This window comes from Apteryx mantelli, chromosome 7, assembly GCF_036417845.1.
Source record: "Apteryx mantelli isolate bAptMan1 chromosome 7, bAptMan1.hap1, whole genome shotgun sequence".
NCBI lineage: Eukaryota > Metazoa > Chordata > Aves > Apterygiformes > Apterygidae > Apteryx > Apteryx mantelli.
In genome coordinates, this window is record NC_089984.1 from 33129884 (window position 1) to 33143219 (window position 13336).

At 41.8% G+C, this 13336-nt stretch overlaps 1 protein-coding gene across 3 annotated transcripts in view; it reads left to right on the forward strand.

Annotated features, from left to right (window-relative positions):
- Positions 1 to 13336, forward strand: part of ADD3 (adducin 3) — a 110572-nt gene that overhangs the window by 67661 nt on the left and 29575 nt on the right. The window lies entirely within an intron of this gene.

A 13336-nucleotide genomic window follows, 5' to 3' on the forward strand; every position in this document is an offset into this window, starting at 1 on the left:
AAACAATTAAAATAGTTTCATCCATTTCAGTTTTCTAGATGCCATATGTCTGTGGTTTAAAATTACCTGATTCCAAACAATATTTGAAATACAACATGGCAATAAACACAGCGTATGCATAATGAAAATCTGTCTCCAAGTTTCATGTAACTTAATTGTGTAGCTGCACTCCTGAGGGCAAGGGATTGTGCACCAGATAGGAGTGTTTTTCATTAGGAATTCCGACTTTTTGAATCTGAAACCAAAAGTAGTAAGAAAAAGTCTCTTCATACAGCATGAAACTTTATGTGCTTTTTATGCTCTTTCTGTTGACTTTGCAGTGCTAACTCTGATCTACTTTCATAATTTATCACAGAGGAAGCATAATACTGATGCAGCAGGCAGAAATCAAAATTCCATAGCTAATCCAAAAGAAAAAACAAAAAAAACCCACAAATGGCATCTTTGCTTATTCTAATGCACTTTGAAAGCATCATCCAGTAATTAAAAAATTTAAATCCAACTTTCTCACTGCCCAAAATAATACAATGAATTACCAAGTTAGAGCAATGAATCTTAATAATAAGCTAAATACTGCTTAACTGCAACAGAAGCATCCACTGTTATTCCTCCAGAGAAGCCTTTGGCCTGTTCCTTAGGCCAGATTCTTCCTGCAGGTTCCTTGTTAGGTTGGGAAACGGATGCTAAGAAAGATGCAGAGCGTCCACGCTGTGATTAATGAGAAGCTGCAGTGTGGCGGATTTGATGTCGTCCTACTCAGCGTTGCAGCAGGGCTGTGGAATCCGTCGTGAATGCAGCCTTTGGCAGGCATCTAATCACCTATTATTCGGCATTTCATTAATCATGTTTTGGGGGTTTTTTTGGTGTGTTCTCACATTAGTACAGATATCTAATTCCTTGATGAAAATAAAAGCAGTATTAGGTTTTTACAGATGTGCAAAAATATGTAAGTGAACAGAATAAATGAAAACTTCAGGAAAACTGTGATAAACTTTCATTCTTCAAGTAGATATGATCTGCGTAGCCTCAGACATTTTTGTATCATCAATAATTTTCTCCTTGCTTATGGTATAAACTGAAATACCATGATAAACTAGGATGGTTTCCATGAATTACACAAATATTCAAAGACAAGTATTGCCAAAGGTCAGCTTACAATGTCACCTGTACGGCAATTCTTGAATGATTTAAATTGGTTTCTTTGGATTCATAATGATAGAACTGAGAGAAGAATTTGCCCCCAAATCTCTCCATGCTTAAAGATTCTGAACTCCCAACTCATGTCCTACACATCTGATCCTTGCTTTCAATTTAAACATAACCAAGGTTTAATTGCAAACCGACAAGTATCATTTTCAGGTTGGGTATACAAACAGAAAATTCAAATAAAACAACTCCTGTGTTATTTTGTGATTTTTGTCATAATTCATTAAAATAGTTTTATCTAACTAACAGATCCATCTAATATGTTTTGTTGCTTAAGACACATTTTCTTGGAATTGTCAACAAAAAATAGTGAAAATCAAAAATGAAAGGGTTGTTTAGGGAAGGACTCGAAGGAGAGTCTTTGATGCTGCATATGTGACTGATCACAGGCTGCACATGCCTTAGAAATTATGACCTATTTCTTAGCAGCTGTACTTCTTGAGCCATTGGTGTTGCAGCTCATTCAAAGGGCCTGGTTTTGTTCCTTTTCTGAGAGAGACTGTGAAAAAGATTTTCTTCTATCACAATGCTTCAGTAAAAAGTGAACGTGGTCTGAAGCGGTCCGTGGTGAACGGTGTTTGTTTGTGCCACCTTAGCTTTTAGGGGACTCTCTCCCTAATACACTGGACAGGCTCCTCTTTAGATGTGAAAACCTGCTGGGTTTATTCACTTTCCATAAAGCTGCTTAGGGGAAGGAGAGGACAGTTTAAAGCCCAGAGAGAAGTTTTTAGATGTCGGTTGGTTTTGCATTGTAGAAACAAGAGCTCCGATGTTTGCAAGGTCCCCAACGCTTTGTTCAGTGCGCCAGAATGCGTCTCTCGTTCTGTGATATTTGAGCAGCTCGTTGTAGAGTGTCTTTTATTTTATCCAGACTTTCAGTGCCTACAAGTGATGATGGAGGGGGAGAATTACGGCATAATTGCTTGCTTGGGCTGGAAAATAACCGTAACTTAATCCTGTAGTATTTATACATTCTACTCAAGACATCTTAAAAATTACTCTTTCTAGTGCGCTTCGTGCTGACTCACCAGACCCCTGACTGCGTGTGTGACCAAACCTTTTGTTAATAAAACTTCAGCACTTGTTCGGGGACAGGCTGGCTGCCGCTTTGGGCACATCTGCTTCTCTGTTCAATGCCCTGGTTGAGTCTAAAATGACCGTCTGACTTCAGACCGACTTCCTTAAAATTCACTTGAACGATTTGCTGTTCTTGAAGGTGTGTATAAGACCTTTGGCTCTCTAATTCAATTTGCTGTTCTAGTACTGTTAGCAGAAGGTGCTAGAGACAAGAAGCAGGTCAAATGTAGGCCAAGTCAATTGAGATTAATGTGCATATTTGTGTAGGTAAAACCTTGACTGCAGAGGAAGCTTTCTGGATTTGCTAGTTAAGTAGTAATTTTTTTTTTTAATTATTTTTTAAGCAAGCTGAAGACAGTATTAGAGATATGAGTAAACATAGAAGAAGTGTTATTGCCCCACGATAAATCCTAGGGATTTTACTGGGAAGGATAATTAAGGCAGGATGCTTTGAACTTTGAGCTGATTATGTAGCCGTCTTTTGACCTTCCGCAAAGGGCCTTGCTGCCCTCTGCACTCCCGCGCGGCCCTCGCCTACCCCCTGCTCTGCCCAGCCCTCCTCCCCAAATTATTTTTAACCGTGATCTGTTTGCACATTCGACTCGGAAGCCAGCTTTGTGGCCCGGTGTCGGCACAGCTGAAGGATGGCGTTTGGGGACGTGGGAAGCTGAAACGTGTGAGCTGGGAGGGACAGGATCACCCCAAGCCAGCAAGGAAAACGTGAGAAGCTATAGCGTGAGGTGTGGCTAATATATTAGGGCCTTTAAAGGCAAGAATCCTATATATTGCACATACACAACGTGGCCTCTGTTAAGTTCTGCATGTTTTGTAAGCTTTTTTAATTATTATTTTAATGTTACATTTTAACATACATTGACATACATTAATTCACGTTTACAAAATGGAGGGGGAATTGTCCCATAGGTTAAGGTGAAACTCGTCCCAATAAAAGAGAGAGAACCAAGGTCCTTTGGAGGCTGAATGAGGTGAGAATATTTCGTATTTAATATAAAAATATCTAACAGGTCAGTAAAACGTCAAAATTTTTTGTTAAGCTAGCCAATTTATTTTTATACGTTTAAATTGCGATTGGTGTGTTAATGTGATGTGTGTTATTGCTGCTTATTTAAATTTCATAATAGAGTGACTCGGAGTTCCCAATAAAATGACGGGGGGGGTGGGTATTTTTGCAGGGTGCCGTGCATAATATAAATAGAAATACAATTTGTCCTAAAGAGTTTATGATCGAAGGCCTGGCACGGCTTCACCTTGGCTTCAAGTCTCTAGCTGAGCGAAACTTGGCAGTTTCCCGTTCCTCGCTCGAGAATTAGCGAGAGGCGAGCGGGAAGTCCGCGCGGTCCGTAGACGGCGGCACGAGGTTTTTGCTCGGCCGCCGGCGTTGCTGCTGCGGCGGCGACGGCAAAGGTCGGGATTTGGTGCGAAGAGGAGGAACCCCAGAGGTGGGGCTATAGCGAGGTTTACAACGAGGTTTGTATCGGTCGTCCGCCTAAACATTTGTAAAATCGGGCGGTCGCTCCGCGTCCGTCGCGGGGCTGCCCAGCGGCTCGGCTCCTGAGCCGCCTCGGGAGCGGGCACGCAGCCGCCTTGGCCGCGCGTCCCTCGGGATGGTCCAACCGCCGTAAATCAGAAGGACTTCTGATGTGCCCTGCCGTCGATAAGGGCTTCCCTGCTGTCCAGTGCCATGCAGGCTGGCGGGCAGGCAGGGAGCAGAGCGGCCGCCTTTCATCCCAGCGGCGCTTCTGCCCGCGTTGGGGTAGGCCGAGGGGGCGTTAAAAAATTGTTTATGTAGCAAACTTGACTCTTCTACTACGTAACAGTATGTACGTCTGCAAAAAGAACGAAATTCTTTTCCTTCTGCATCTGCAGCATGTAAAACAAGTCCAGAAACCTTCGCTACAGGAAGAAGCTGGAAGCTCGGTATTGCAAGAGAGAGAGGGGGAAGATTCACTGCAAAATCTTAAGCTTTTGACAGCAATCAGTTTTTCCAGTTAAATGTTTTTTGTTTTCAGATAGGGTGGGTTTGGGTTTTTTTTGGTTTTGTTTTTTAAGTTACATTATAGATGAACCTGGGTTTCATTGTTTTCCCAGAGAATTTAGGGAAACTTTTCAACTATTGGTTGCCTCTGTGTGTGGGTTATGTGTTTGTGTACTTCTACAGATTAATACAGATAAGTAGTAGCAGAACATAATCTTTTAATTTAGCCTTCTGCTGTCTACTGACTCATGAAATATTTTTAGGTATCTTAGCCACATGTGATTATGTAGATACACAGAGATAAGTCTTATTTTAAAAATACTTTTTATTTTGTTTAAATTGCAGTATTTTGGAAAATACCAGGTTGGTTTTTCATTAGAAAAGTCCCAGACATCTCTGAAACGAGATGAAGTTCCAAATACAAGCCTTCCCCCCCCAACCCCACCTGTGATCTGTCCTGTCCCTCTTTGCTGATGGTTTTTTTAAACCTCATTCAGTTTGCGCAATGGAAATAGCCCCGATCAGGAGAACCAAAACCTGAAAGTATTTCAGTGCTACAGTGTGTTTGATGCCCAGGATTTGTCATAATCCTTAACACCAGACAGAGGAAAGGAGTTATTCCTGTTGCAAGGTGATGTTGGGTTTATGTCTGTATTTCTGGTTTTAAAATAACTCTGAAACGCACATTTGGGGTTAAAGCTCCCGGACGTTATTTTGAGGATCCCCCACACCCACTCCGATTTAAGTAAGGGCAAACACAAGTAATCCAATTTTTTGCTCTGTAAGTGTGACTTATTTGCATCCCTGTTGACACTAACGCTTGAGAGTATCGCTTAGCGTGGCGAATGGAATAACACGAGGCATTAATATCCACTAAGTACCGAGATCCCTGTCAGATTCTTTGAAATACATAAATATTTGATAATAGTGTTTATGACTGCTGTTGCAAGCATGCAAACTGTTTTGACATGGGTGGGTGAATGCTGTCGCCTGTACAGAAGGGGGGGGGCTAACAAGCCGGGGTGCGCTGCCGGGGTCCGGCGGCACGTCTGGGTCGCGCCGAGGCAGGTGGAGGCTTTGCAGAGCAGGCTGCTGTGCCGGGACCCCGGCGCGTCCCCCTGCTTAGAAGTACAGTTCAAAGGTGATCGTCATAGGTACGTTCTCAACGTACTTTAACAAGGCTCTACACATGGATGAATATTTCATTCTTCATAAGACCTAGACTTCAAGGTGGCATCAGGAAGGTGCCAGTGCTTTTATTTTGATATGGTTTTGCTGAGAGAAACTTATTTCCAGAGAAGACCTGACTGAATTCTTGCAGATCGAGTGCTTCTGCTACCTGTGAGCTGACTGAAGGTGGGAGCAAAAAAAACGCTACACCCAAAATAGTCGTCCTGCTGCCAGCTTATCTGTGTGAACCCTTGTGCATTCTGTTCCCTTCTCTTTATAGAAGTCCTAAGCGTTGTAATGGCATATAGTTTGGGAAGGCTTACAACTTGATTAGCAGAAAATTTATAGCAATGCATGCTAATGTATTCATTATCAAATTCTTTTGAATGGCAGCGGGTGGGAGGATGTTTTCTCCTGAGCAGATAGCCAAGCCTACAGTAGATTGATTTTTTTTTTTTTTTTAACCATGGAGCTAACTGGGAAAGAGCACAAGAATGTAAAAGGAAAAAAAATTAACTTAATTTTCCTTTTGTTGTCATTCAGCCTATCTGTGCTTTGTATGAGAGCAGCTTTTTGCATGTGACATAGTGATTTTCTTTTGCCTAGCAGCTCCTCCTTACCTTTCTGCTGCGCTGAAGACGCTCTTCCAGGGCAGCAGTCTTGCCATTGTACAGAAACAAGTTATTTCAGCTCAGTGTTTAGGTATCTTTGGTCTCTTATCTTGTATTTGGAATTTTAATTTAATACTACTGTAGAAAAACAACTTAAACCAAGAGAAACTTCAGCGCTAATCATAGAGTTCATGTTCACTATGCAGTAAAATTACTCCAAGTTTGGTAGAACAGAAGGTGAAAGAAAAACAGGAAGAGTGGGTATAAGGTAGGACTGTCACTTTTTTTCAGTTCTGGTAAGTACAAAAGCTGTTTGCAGTTTAACAAATGATTTAGTTAATCATTCTGATGTTTTTACTCTAATGAGATGATTTTTTTAAATTGCCTTGAAAATAGCTCACGTCCACAGACTTCATGCAGTTTCCAGTCTCCATGTGTATGTAAGCAGAGATGACAAAACTATCAGGCACTCCAAAATGCAGTTCAGTGTATTCTCAAAATATAACTTACCTTTAATTTAAAACTGTTTTTCTGGTAGATGTACCAGCTGCACATGAAAAAGAGAAATATTACTGCCAAAAAGAGTGTAATATCTGTGGGTGACTGACCTCCTTCTGTTTAAGCAAAGTTTTTGCAACACAGTTTATTGTGCCTCTTTAAAATTATAAATTAATAGTTTATCTTAAAATTGACTTCCATCATACTGTTATGGGTAAACGCTGTGTTAAAAAACTGAGGTGTTAAGCAGTAAGAAAGAAAATGTACCATGAGTAAGCAACACATGACATGAATCCTCCTTTCCCCTTTTTGGCATTTTGGTGCTTTCTCCCATTTTTCACAGTGCTGTTGTTCCTTTGCCTGCACGCCCCAGGAATTCATCCGTGCGCTTCAGTTCATCCTCAAACTTCAAAATTCCTCTTTCTTTCTTCCTCATAAGCACTTAGCTTGTGGAGCTGAGTTTGTTCCAGCTTAAACGTTTTGCATAAAGAACAGGATAATCTGAAATTAGAGTGTTCTTATTGTCTATACAGTCTTAGCAATTTGCTAGTCAAAACAAGAAAACAGCGTTTCATGAACTGAAGCAGGGAAGTCCCTGCGCTGCGGATTGCTAGGGAGTCCTGCAGCGTGCCAGGGGAAGGCGCGCTCCGTGCCTGCCCCGTTGCGTAGCCGTTCCTCGGCCCGAGCTGAAGTGCAGTCCTAGACAGGACGGACCGTTGATCTGAACTAGACAGCTAGTTCTTTTATTTTTGTTTTCTATCACCCTATCACCCAGACAAGGATGACTGGGTAACTTGCTCATCAAGGGTTGTCTCTGCTGTTAAAAACTGTCATGGAACAGTGAAAAAATACCAAATTGTAAAGTATGAAAATAGTTTGGGTCTATGTGGGTTAAGTACACAAATCCATTTTTGAGACTTAACACATGCAAGTGGCATTTGTGGCCATGTGGTAGAGCATATTGTGTAAATCAAGCCGTGATTCTAGGCTTTATTTATTTTACTGGTTGTGCTGCAAAATGCTGGAAGGCTGGCCTGCAAATGTGAGGGTGCAGACGGTGCCTGCTGCAAGCTCGCGCTGCTGCCGAGGGCCCAGGGACGGATGCATCGTAAGGAGCCTTCCCGAACAAAGCAGATACTTCACAGCCTCAGTTAAAAGATTATGTCCTCAATCAAAGATACAATCCTCGTATTTTTGATGGCTGTCGGCAACCCAGTGTCTTACCTTGCTTTTTAATGGTGAAAGAGTAGTTGGCTGTGGTTCAGTTTCAGTTTGCACCGAGTAAAGTGTGAGTTGAACGGCTTGAATTGTTTATGTTGATTTTAATATTGCACTATATAGTTGTGAAAAAGTAATGCTTTGGATTTAATGCAGCAACACAAAAACAAGATTCAAATACACTCAAGTTCTTATTTCTTAGGAAAGATGTGTATACTGTCACCCCATAGCCTCTTTAATGCGGTGTCTGAAAGAAGATGACTATTGAATTAGCTTACTTTGCTTAAAAGCAGAAGGACTTAAATATGCAGCACTGGATTAGAATATTTGGTTTGTAACCAGTTTGGGCTGCAGTATGACAAAGTGTCTGTGCCGGCAGCGCTGCTGAAAGCAGCAGCCTTGGACACCCCCGTATCGTCTCCTCCTTTGTTTCCGAACAAGCGTTTGGGTAACCGTGGGGGGAACTGGCTGCGCAACCGATACAGCTGAAAATTAAAGCCATTAAAAAAAAAACAAACCATAAACTCGGTGAAAGATTAGTTTCTCCTACCCATTTCACCATTCGACCTTGCAAACAGGCTTTTTTTTTTTTTTTTTTTTTTTTTTGAGGTAAATTCTACCTTGTGTCAGCTTAGGCGTATACTTTTATACTTTCAGTATATGTTTGTGTATTGACACATTGTTAGAATCATGCTGTATTAGCAAAATAAGCTAATAAACAAATGGTACCCATCTAGTGTAGCATATGTGTTTTCAGTTCCACAAATTATTTTTGGAAAATGCTAATGTATGAAGCCTACATCTTGCTCATCCTACCAGTGTGTAAGGTGGGACTGATGAGCAAAACCCAGACTTGTTAGAACATAACAAGTTCTGTCAACTCGTTATCAGATATTTATCATATTTGATGTCATGACCAGGAGAATAAAAAATTGAATTGAATTTTGATGTGTTTATCCAAATAATTTTTTTTGCCCCAGAACCGATTTGATTACTCATAGGAGAGAGGCTTGAAGGTTGACTTCCTAATCCAGCTGATAATGATGGTGACTCTAGTCTCAGGCTGGGTTGTCCTGCGTATTTCCCTGTCCTTCATAAGCATTTGCTCAGGATCCTTAAGCGCATGTCCTTCCGCCCGGCCTCGGTGCTGCCTTACGCAGCCGATAGCGTGGGACAGAGGCAGAGCTTTGGCTCAGGCTGGAACCTGCCCGCTTCACGGTGGGGCTGGAAGCAAGATCAAGAAACATCCAGTTTGCTTTCAGCAGTTCTCCTGGCAGACGAGATACCGGGGAGGAGGGAAGAAAGAGCAGGCTGTTCCTTGAAATCAAGCAGGCGAGAAATAGCGAGAGCAGAATAACACAGTGTGCTCCTTAAAGGCAGTGCTCAGGCGCAGTCTCATCCAACAGAGCGCTCAGACCTGAGAATTCGTTATACCAGTTAATTATGCAGTGCACGCACTGTTGCTTTACAATGTCAAAAACTCAAGCAGAGGGGATTGTACTGCATAGAGAAAATAGAGGTATCTGAAACCAGCCATAAAAACAGCATAAAAGGTAGATTAACGACTGGTTGCTAGGTGATCAGATGATTTGGTCCATTCTCTGTTGCTCCTGTTTTTCCTCTTATGCTGGTTTTTATATATATGTGTGTGTGTGTGTGTTATATAATATGTAATATATATTATATATATGTTATATATATTTGTTTTATATATATTCTGTATATTGTGATAGACAAATGCATCAAGTCAGTGCTTTCTGGAGTGTTCTTTGGCAAGATAAATTTTTCTTGCATTTGGTCTCTTTTTTTTTTTTCCTTCAGTACTTCTTCTTTCTCTGACTTTGTGATTGTTATTGAGCTGCTTCTGTGATTTGATATTGAAAACAGTTATTCCAACAAAAGCAGCAAAGCGCGTTACTTAGAATTTACAAAATGTCAGATGAGGATGCTCAAGGCTTAATCTTGCAGTCTGAAATGAACAGTTTCAAGTCATCTGAATTAATTAGAATCTTTCATTAAATAAAACTTCTTTTTAAGTAGAGAGATACGTATCTTTAGAAAAGCAAAACCCTCGGCTTTTTCTCTTTAGCCCAGTTGCAGGTACAAAATATGAAACAGAATATGGTGAGCTGTAAGGGCATCAGAGGGAGGGAGCGAGGGAGCGACCCGTTTCTTTAGTAGCAGTACCAGAGCCCAGTTCCCTGTGCCTCCGGAGGGCAAAACTGAGCCCAGGGAAGCGGGGAGAGATTAACCAGGAGCTCTGTAACCAGAGCCCTCATTCACGCTGCTTTGTTACGCAGAGACCTAAAAGGATTTTCAGCAGAGATGCAGACCTCTGTATAAAAAATTATTAAGCATGATGACTTGATTTTCTTAGTTACTTTTGTAGACACCCCCACTTCCCCATGCGAGTAATTGAGCCACAAGTGGGAAAAGTGCTGCTCTGTATACTTTGAATCTTTTATGGACATGACAGCTTATACGTGTTTGACCAAAATGTGGGCAAACCTGTGTCTCAGCTGAGCAGGAGTGATGGATCTCACCAGGATGGGATGAGATTCTTTGTGTGTATGGGGGGGATCATCATCTTTTGTGTGTGTGTGTGTGTGTTTATCCTTTCTGACCAGTCTAGATTTAGTGCCTAGTTGCTGTAGGCACATCTAGTCTCTCATTCATTTCCTTTTCTTCCCATCTGTGTCAGTCTTTGTAATCCATACACCTCCGTGATCTGAACACCCTGAACAGTGTAGCGTGCAGGAGAGACATTAACTAGCACCGCTCAGGAGGCTGGTAGCTCACTTTCTGTAATTCTGGAACCTCAGTGGAAGGCACAGAAGCCAAAAGTAGCCTTGCAGCAAAGTCAATTTTCTTCCAGGCAACAGAATTAAAAGGAAAATAAAAAAGAAAGAAAAAGAAAAAAAGTGAGAGAATCCTCTGTTGCAATTAATAGATTTTGATATGGGTTTACTGCAAGTACCTTGCTTCGATGTTATTACTAGTCCTATGCTGAGAAGGCACCACAGATTTTCAGATCCCCAGAAGCTTGGCACATTTTTTAACAAAAGTCCCATTTTTTTAAATCTGTGCAAGACCAAAATAATAAAAGAATGGCTGGGTTTTTCTGAAAATTTTCCAAAGGAACAGTAGGGGGTATACAAGAGTCAGCCTGGGTCCAACAGAGTGGGCACTGAACCAGATCTAACAAGAACGACTGGACCCAATACCCGTATTACCTTCACTAACTGAGGTTTTTTGTGGTACAAGGACTTTAATGTTGTAATCTTAATGGCTAGAGGTAACAAATTAGTCTGAAAGGAAGGAGTAAAAAATAAAGCCCAAAGCAATTAAGAAACTATCTCCTGAGGATTTTAAGTATTGCCAGCCACATATTTGTGTCTCTTTTCAGATGAATGGGCCTTTCTGTCACTGTAAGAATGTATTGTAAAGTAACAGACTTGAACTAATTATGTCCCGTAAACTTTAAAAAAAAAAATTGTTTTTTGAAGTCCAGACATGCATGTAGTTGGTCCAACCAAACAAGTGTCACTCAGGGTAAATGGGATTCAGGAGCATTTTTGGAAAAAACAGTTGGATAATGTGACTCCTGGGAAGAAAAAGTAACCAAGAGTAGGCGTTACAATTCACTGCTGCTTCAAACTGGGTTCTTGCTAGCTACATTTATAGGGTAACCTTAGTTACTCCCAGGTGTCGTGGTTCTCACTGAGATGGAGATGGTTGTCTCTGGCTGAGAGGTCTGGTGTGAAGCTCTTCTTTCCTTGAAGCGTTTAGAGGGGGAGCCTGTTGTGATCTGCTGTGTTCTCATGATGCTTTCTTTCCTTTGGTTTCTCAAGCCTGCCATTTATGGTGGGGGGACCTGTAATACATGGTGATATTCATAAAGGTATCTCTTCTTGTAGCCTGAACAGAGGGAAATTAAGCTGTGATCATGTCTGTGAGCTGTCCCAAGAGGTCTGTCCTTCTGCTGCAATGATCTTAACTGTAAAAGACGATGGTTAATTCTTCAGCAAAACCTTAGGTCCTTTTATACCTCCACTTGCTGTATGTTGCCCTAAGCTGCAACCTGAATGAGAAGGCGTTAAATAGTCTGTAGTAAGAAAAGATCCTGCCTTGAAATAATTTTTTTGCAAAATTGCCGCTTCCTTGAAGCAAGCTGTGGCCCCTTGCCTTCTTCCCAGCATCCCGGCATCAGTCCTGCTCAGGAGGCTTCCTGTTGATCCGTCAACACACACGGAGTGAGCTCAGGCTGCACCAGAGCAGCGAATGCAAAACGCCCCTGTGTTTCCACAACCTCCATAACGAAGTCGTCAGAGTTCATGGACCTCGTATCCAGGATGTGGGTTCTACATCGCAGAATGTGATTTATTTCATCCAGCGTACCAGATAAGCTCCGGGAAGCTCGGTGGGTGAAACCAGATAACATTGCATACCAGCATGAGCTCCCTCAAAAAAATAAAAAATAAAATAAAATAAGTTAGTAAAGGACAAAAGCAATTACAACTTTTAGTGATTGTTTTGAGAAGGATGTTAGCTGTCTTTCATCTCAGCCCTAAATTTAATGATAATCTACAATATACAAGAAAATCATGGAAATGGCTTTCTTATGCCTTATCTGCTAACACTTCCCCTGCTGTGGAGGTGGTATCTTTCTTGTTTTCTGGCTGGGGTTTCATATTTGGTGCAGTGCTGCAATCCCTCATGTCTTCCATCCTCACGTTGTCCCTTGCCGCGTGCCAGCAAAGCTGTCTGTGCAGCAGCGTGGGAAACGGAGCTGGCAGCAAACGCGTTCGCCTCCTCTCGCCGCCCGGTTCCTCGCGTGGCCGCGCGGCGGCGGGTGCCCCGCGAGCGCTGGGAGGGCTCCTCGGAGGCGAGACGAAGGCTGGGGTTGCCAGAGCTGGCTTCAGCGGGGCTCTCACCAAACGTTTGAGCTGGAAAAAATGTGAGGTTATCGCTGGAGGAGACGAGACGGCCTCCTCACAGCTCGCGGTTGGCAGCAAATCCCACGCAGCAGTTGCGCTGGCACGCACGAGGAGTGGGTGAACTGTGGCACGGAGCAAGAGCGCTGTGAGCCAGCGACTGAAGGAAGGATGATGTCAAACCACGTTCTTTAATACCTCTTGGCAACGTGTGTGCCTTAGTGTTTGGCTTTTTTCCCTCTGGAGATGTGAATTATTTGCATACTAAATAATTTTGCAAGTAAATATTTTCATGTTAAATATATTATTGGATATAGATATTTGCATGTTAAAATATATTTTTATAATATGCTACCTTTTCCTACAAATCTTGGTTTTCTTTGTTCCTCAAACCTGAGAAAACTTTCCTCTTTGCTAATTTGAAGAATGATGTGCTTGAGTTTGTTGTTTCTGATCCTGATTTTTTTTGTATGAAAATTCAATGTCTGTTTTTCTGCTTTTGATCCAGTTTTGTTTGTGTTTACAAATGCTGATCAGTTTTTTAAATGAGGTTTTAAGTGTAGCTTTCTACCAAGACATGACTGTTTTTCCTAATGTGATTACATGAGCTTCAGAGAGAATCTTTT